Source organism: Balaenoptera ricei, chromosome 16, assembly GCF_028023285.1.
Source record: "Balaenoptera ricei isolate mBalRic1 chromosome 16, mBalRic1.hap2, whole genome shotgun sequence".
Classification (NCBI taxonomy): Eukaryota; Metazoa; Chordata; class Mammalia; order Artiodactyla; family Balaenopteridae; genus Balaenoptera; species Balaenoptera ricei.
The window spans coordinates 4,722,940-4,729,970 of record NC_082654.1 but is presented as its reverse complement, the minus strand read 5'-3'; the positions used below and the strand labels follow the sequence as shown (position 1 = coordinate 4,729,970).

Sequence of the window (7,031 nt, the reverse complement as noted above, 5' to 3'; positions counted from 1 at the left end):
ACACTCATCGTGGCCTCTTCAGTGTCTGGAAGGGAGGGGAGCCCGGAAGCCCAGGTGGCCCATCCTTCCCCATCAGTACTGCTGCCTTCTGCCCCGTTGGCGCCAAGAGGAGTGCCCTGGGGGGGAGGTCAGTTTACATGCCAGGTTCCCAGGGCACAGGTACAGGAGACTCCCCCGGGCCACGGCTTCCAGAGAGGCACCGTCTCTCAGTCCCCAAGCAGAGGCAGTGCCGGCCACCTGGGAGCTGTAGATTTAGGAACCTTGATTCAACCTTTGCCTTCCCTCCGGCTGAAGCCTGAAACCCCATCTGTTTGAGCTTTAGTTGTACAGCTTTAGAATGTGCTATCCTTGTGGTAGTTTTAAACTACGTCCACAGGTTTGCCAACACTATTCTCAACAGGTGGAGTCAAATCCCTTTCCCCTTGGGCACGGGCTAGACTTTGCCATTCGATTCTAATGAATAGAACATGGTGGATATGACTAGGTTATAAAAGACATCAAGGACTTTTTAAAAATTTTTATTTTATATTGGAGTATAGTTGATTAATAATGTGTTCATTTCAGGTGTACAGCAGCACATCTACTAAAATTGAAACAATACAGAGAAGATTAGCATGGCCCCTGCCCAAGAACTTCCTTTGTTTTCTGTTTTGGCTCCTTTGCTCGGGGGAAGGGCAGCTGCCATGTTGTGAGGATGCTCAAGCAGTCTTTTGGGGCGCTCCACGTGGTCAGGACCTGAGGCCTCTTGCCAGTGGCCACGTGAGGGTCTCATCTTAGATGTGGCTCCTCCAGCTCCAGTCCAGCCTGCAGACAGGTGACTACGGCCCCCTGCCAGCCCCTGAAATCCCTGTGAATCCTTGTAAAGTCCCTGAATTCTTGACTGCAACCTCAAAAGAGACCCCAGGGTAGAACCATCCAGCAAGCAATGGCCAAATTCCTGACCCACAGAAACAATGAGAGATAATAAATGCTTTTTGAGGTTTTAAGATGCTAAGCTGGAGGTCAGTAACTAACAGAGTGCTAAATTTAAAAAGAGAGCCTGATCAAAATCAGCCGAGAACATTCCTTTGAATATTTCTTAAGGGGGTGCCTCATTGGAAACTAACACGACATCCCTCTTCAGTAACTCGGCATGACCAGGGTCCTGCTCGAGACTGGGGCATCTGAGCGCTCTTTGAAGTAGTCGCCTTGTGTTTCAAGGTGCCACCGCATTGGATAACTTTGCATCCACATCTTTAGGTGATAGGATCCTACTTCCCTGCTTCCAGGAGAGGCCTGCGGGCTCTCGGGTTGGATCACTGCCCACACTCACTCTGGAGCATGCACTTGGGAAGAGCCATGGCGAGGGGCATTAATCGCAGGCTCTTTCTCTCTTAGAATGTTTTCTGACTGAACTCGTGTAAATTGCATAAATTAAGGACTTGCTAGAGATTGCCCAAGTTTCATCTTAAAATGTATTTTTTAAAATAGATCTTTATTGGAGTATAACTGCTTCACAATACTGCGCTAGCCTCTGTCGCACAACAAAGTGAATCAGCCACAAGCACTCATACATTTCCATATCCCCTCCCTCTTGAGCCTCTCTCCCACCCTCCCTATCCACCCCTCTAGGTGGTCACAAAGCACCGAGCTTGATCTCCCTGTGCTATGCGGCTGCTTCCCACTAGCTTATCTGTTTTACATTTGGTAGTGTATATATGTCCATGCCACTCTCTTACTTCGTCCCAGCTTCCCCTTCCCCCCGTGTCCTCAAGCCCATTCTCTATGTCTATATCTTTATTCCTGTTCTGTTCATCAATGTATTTTAAATTTCATTGGATACTGGGCTTAGCAATTCGCATGCCTCACTTCATGTTGACAGGTAGTTTTTCTTCGAAAAGAGAGTTGTAGAATATTTTCAGTTTCCTTTTGGCAGTTCTTAATGTAGTTTTGGGGCGGGGAGAAAACACTTCATTTTGTCTAACCTACTGTTGTCCTAAAGAACATGATTTGGAAAATAATGGTGTTGGATCCATAAACCTGGCAGCTTCCTTGAAGGTTGTGCTTTTTTTATCAACTTGTATAGGCTTTAATGTAATGGATGGTACACTTAAAAAGCAAAGGGAAATTAAATTATGGACCCATAATTTGAAGATGGCCTGGGTAAGCTTTTCTTGTCTGAAAGTGGAAGCTGAGACATAAGATGAGCCACTCCAGGTCACTTGGTGGTGGTTAATGCGGGGCTGAGATGGACACCCACCTCCTGGGTGCCCCTGGGGTGAGACTGGGGGGCTTCCCTAGGAGTCAGCTGACCCATCATCCCTGATGGGGGTGCCAGATAAATGCAGGATGCCAGGTTAAATGTGAATTTTTGATAAACAACAAACAATTTTAGTGTAAATATGTCCCATTTTTTATTTACCTAAAATTCAAATTTAATTTGGTTTCCTATATTTTTATTTGCTCAATGGGGCAACTCTACTGCCCGGGCCCTGGGTTAGCCAAGGCCTCCAGGGGCAAAAGTCTCCCCAGTCGAGCTGCTTGGGTTGTCAGGTTTCCACTGTCCTCTGTCCCCTGAATGAGGCACAGACGAGATCCAGACATTGGTCCACAGGAAGCAGAGACAAGGACAATATCTTCATGAAAGTGTTCAAGGAGATTCATGCCCTCCGTCCTCATGCCCACTCCCTCTGGTCCTCAGCCTAGTAATTCTTTCTTTTTGAAAAATAAATTTTATTGAAATATAGTTGATTTACAGTGTTGTGTTAGTTTCAGTAGACAGCAAAGTGATTCAGTTATACACTTATATACATCTATTCTTTTTTTGATTCTCTTCCATTATAGGTTATTATAAGATATTGAGTATAGTTCCCTGTGCTATACAGTAGGTCCCTGTTGTTTATCTATTTTACATATAGTGGTGTGTATATTTTAATCCCAAACTCCTAATTTATCCCTCCCTCCTTCCCGCTTTGGTAACCATAAGTTTGTTTTCTATGTCTGTGAATCCATTTCTGTTTTGTAAATAAGTTCATTTGTACCACGTTTTTTTAGATTCCACATATAAGTGATATCATATGATATTTGTCTTTAAACAAAAGTGGTTGCTTAATTCTTTCTCTAAACAACACAGATCCCTCAGCAACACCCAAGGTTCTCTGCAGGAGGCCCCCCAGGGGGTGCAGAGCAGGCGTGTCTCTGCCTACCGGGCTCACAGCTCTGCGGAGCTCATCCTGGCAGGGACAGGGGGCTGACCTCTCAGAAATCGTGGCCCTGAGTCACCTTCCAGGGACTGGGTGAGGGACCTCCTTAGAGAGAGGAGGCAGGTGCCAGCTGCCTGCCCACCTCCAGGAGGGGCCCTACGTCTGGCCACAGCAAAGCTGATGGCCCACTTGACCTTGAGCCCCTGGAGAGAAGGAGCCATCTCTTTTGTGTCTTTGGGTTCTAGCACCCGGCGCAATGCTTGGCAGGCCAGGGGGTCTGTGATTTGTGGCTAGGTGGTGGATGGATCAATGAGAAAGTCTTTGGCGATAGATCTGGGTCTCTTACCCCCCTCCTCACCCCACCCTCATCTGCGCACCATGAAGTTCCATCTTCAAGGCCAGAACTGGTGGTTCTTTCCCCTCTGAATCTCTGGGGTCTAGTCCTCAAAGTGAGGACGCATCCCCGAGGGAGGGCTGATGGAGCTGCTCTGTGTGTCCTTTCTTTGCCTGTAGAAGGCACCCGTTTCTGGCTTTGTGGAGGCCAAGAGAGACTCAGAACAGGCCGCCCAGTGTGGGAAGCCGGTCCACACTAGCTGTGTGATCCTGAGTGAATCCCGGACTCGGTTTCCCTCATCTTCCAGGGCGTCCTGTTTGGCGCTGACCTTTTACAGCTTTAGAGTCAACAGCAGCACCGCCAGCAGCCGGAGCACACGTGGCTCTCGGGGCCAGGTGGCTGCAAATAGGGCCGGGCTGCCACATCCCTGGGGATTGTGGGAGAGCCCACTGGCCTCCGAAGAATGTGAAGGGGGGAGCTGTGTCCCGAGGCAAGCTCTCCCTCATTGATCAGGAAAGTGGTGTCAGGGGCTACGGAAACAGGCCGGGTGGGCTAGGCCCAGGGCTGAGGGCAGAGATGCGGGTCCTGGGAACCCAGCCAGGGCCTCCCTGAGCTCATGCATCTTCTGAAATCAACACTCCCTGTCACCATGTCCCAAAGAATCCCGAGGACCAGGTGGGGTGGAGGAGGGGGGGATGAGTCGGGGCAAAAGGCAGAGCCCCGAAGGCGAAGTCAGGGCAGCTTCTCCAAGAGGCATTTGATTAATCTTCCTAAAGACGCCAGCCGGCCACCTGCCCCTCAGGTAAACAGGACAAAAGACACCAGTGTCCCTTGAGACGTGTCAGATGGCTTGGAGTCAGCCCCACGGACGCCTGTCTGGGATACGTGGGGTCGTTTAACTTCCCATCACCGGTAACACACACACACACACAGGTCTCTACACCAGTGGACCTCACTCTGGTGGTCTCGCCCCCAGGGACATGCAGCCATGTGTAGACATGTCCTTGGTTGTCACAGCTTTTAGGATAAGGAGGTAGTGCTACTGGCACTGAGTAGCGGTCAGGAATGCTGCTAAATACCCTAGAATGCACCGGACAGTCCCTGGACAGAGAATCATCAGGCCCAAAATGTCAGTCATGCTGGGGTTGAGAATCCCTGCTCTAAAATTATGAAGCTGCCTATAAATTTTTGCTAAAAAAGACTCTGGGGTTTCCAAGCAGCTTCCCTGGAAAGACCATGCCAAGTCTCTACAAATCATACATCTGCTATTAGCATCAGTTTATGTAGATACCCACAGAAAGATGTCTGTTTTTGATGAAGCTAGCCCTCTTTCTCAACCACTTTGTAAGTAAAGATTCTGTAGGGACACAGACACACACACACACAGACACACACACACAAACACACACACATAGATAGAGATGCACAGCTCATTTTTTTCTTCCAGTGGAAACCGTTAAGTCCAGACCCTTTGGCAATGCCGAGAGCAATTGCAGAGGCACATTTAAAGCCCTTAAAAACCGCCAGTAATTAAGGAAGTTAGAAAACTGCTCAGGAGGCATTCTTGTGAGGATGTAATTCCTTTCACCCTCACGTGCAGAATGGAAATACGAATGTGGAGCCCATTTTCTGTTTGGCATTCAAAATCTTTTCTTTGGGCTGAAACACTCAAACTTTAAAATACGGATGAAAATGTAAAGACAATTGAAATGTCATTTGACAGATGGCAACATTTGTCTTTTCACTAATTTAGACTAATTTTTCACTGCAATTACACTCCACTGTCATGGAGATTCTTGCTGGGGTCACCTCGCTTTTAGTACAAATGAAGGACTCCAAGCAATTTTTGCACAAAGGAAAACATTCCACTTTCCTGGTTTGGGGACTTTGCTCCCTCATTTTCCTCTGAAAGCCTGAAGAAAAGCAAGATGAAGGGAGTGTACAATTTTCTCACCGCAGTGACAGTCATACTTTAAAATCATAAAAACCCATCATTTAATGTGGAAAAGTTTAAAGGAGAAATTCTTCTTCATTTCTGCAGGCTGGTGGTGTGAATTACAGGACAGAGCACACTTGAACTGACTCGTGCTGGTTACAACTGGTTTTCTGCTTAAAGGGATATAACAAAAAGGAGCCTGCAAACATTCTCATTTTTCTTTTCTTTTCTTTCTTTCTTTTTTTTTTTTTTTGTGCTAACAAGCTTTTCAAATTCTCAAGATAGCAGTCAAGAAGTCCCGATGAATCTGTCCTACTAAAATTATACAACAGATAGGTCCTTGGACACCAGCCTGAAGTAGTTTTTTAAGGGAAGAAACCTGCTCCTTCACTAGATGTTTTTCTTGGGGAACAGGCACTCAAAGCGGGCATCTGAGGAAATGCTTCTTGTACGTTTTGTGACGGCAAGAGGTGAAGTAGCCATAAGACTGGGGCAAGTGGGATGGTTGGGATCCAGATGGAGTATGAACAGCTTCAGTTCAAAGGGAAAACTCCAGTCCCCAGAGGTGCGGCTCCGTGGGAGGGAGCTGCCTAGGTCTCAGTTTAGGGAAATAGAGGACACAAGGAATCCACTGGTTTGCCAGAAATTGACATTCAATAGGAAAAAAAAAGTCAGCCCAGTTACACAGCGTCTGCAGGAGAGGATCACCTCCTGTGGCTCCCTCTGGACCACTCCCAATGCCTGCTTCCCAGGCTGCCTTCCTTTGTGGGAGGATGCTGGCTTCTGCTTCAGTTTCAAAGCATCACTTATCCCACAGATCCTTAGCTCCCATGTATTTGTATTAATTTCATAATGCTGAAAACCCTACCTTGTTCTTAAAAAGAAGGTGGTCACTGTGCTTTACTAAATAGTTTTTTATTAATCACAATGTCTCAGCAAGATTTGTACTTTGGAGAGCATGCAATTTTCACTGTATGCTTCCTATAACTTCCTTCTAGGATATATAAGCTATGATATTCTTAAATATAAATTTAAATGTTCTTAAGTTTCTCTAGCCTCTCAATTTGTAATAGGAATGGACATTCATTTCCTAAAGATTAAAACAAGAAGCAGCAAGGAGTTATTGGGGCAAGAGGGAGAGTTTTCATCTCACTCCGTCAACAATCCCAACTTTTAGATAAAGGTGTTTCTTCTCAGCAAGCTCAGAAACCCCGTGAGGAATCACCATCAGAAGTTTCATTTTGTTTGTTTTGGGGGCTTCTAAAATCTCTTATACGAGGGCAGGGTAAGCTGGTGGCCCCGCTAGCTGGGTCTTCCTCCTGCGTTTGTGAAAGATCAAGGAAGATGGACGGGGTGGGTTTGGCTGGTCCCCTGTCAGGGTGATTTAAGGGACCTTGATGTGGCTTTCACCAGGCAGCCAGGTGAACCCAAAAGCCCAGGTTGATAAAGACATTGGCTCTGTCCCCAAGCTCTGCATCAGGAGCCATTTTTCTCTTAACCGCAGGGAACTGACACTTCATATCTGTGGAGAAACAGGCAGAAGCCATAGAATCAACCTGCTCAAGGTTCCAGGGCTGAC

General features: G+C 47.0%; 1 pseudogene; it reads left to right on the top strand.

Annotated features, from left to right (window-relative positions):
• Positions 1-551: 551 nt before the first annotated feature.
• Positions 552-630, top strand: LOC132351355 (U6 spliceosomal RNA; annotated as a pseudogene).
• The last annotated feature ends 6,401 nt before the right edge of the window (positions 631-7,031 follow it).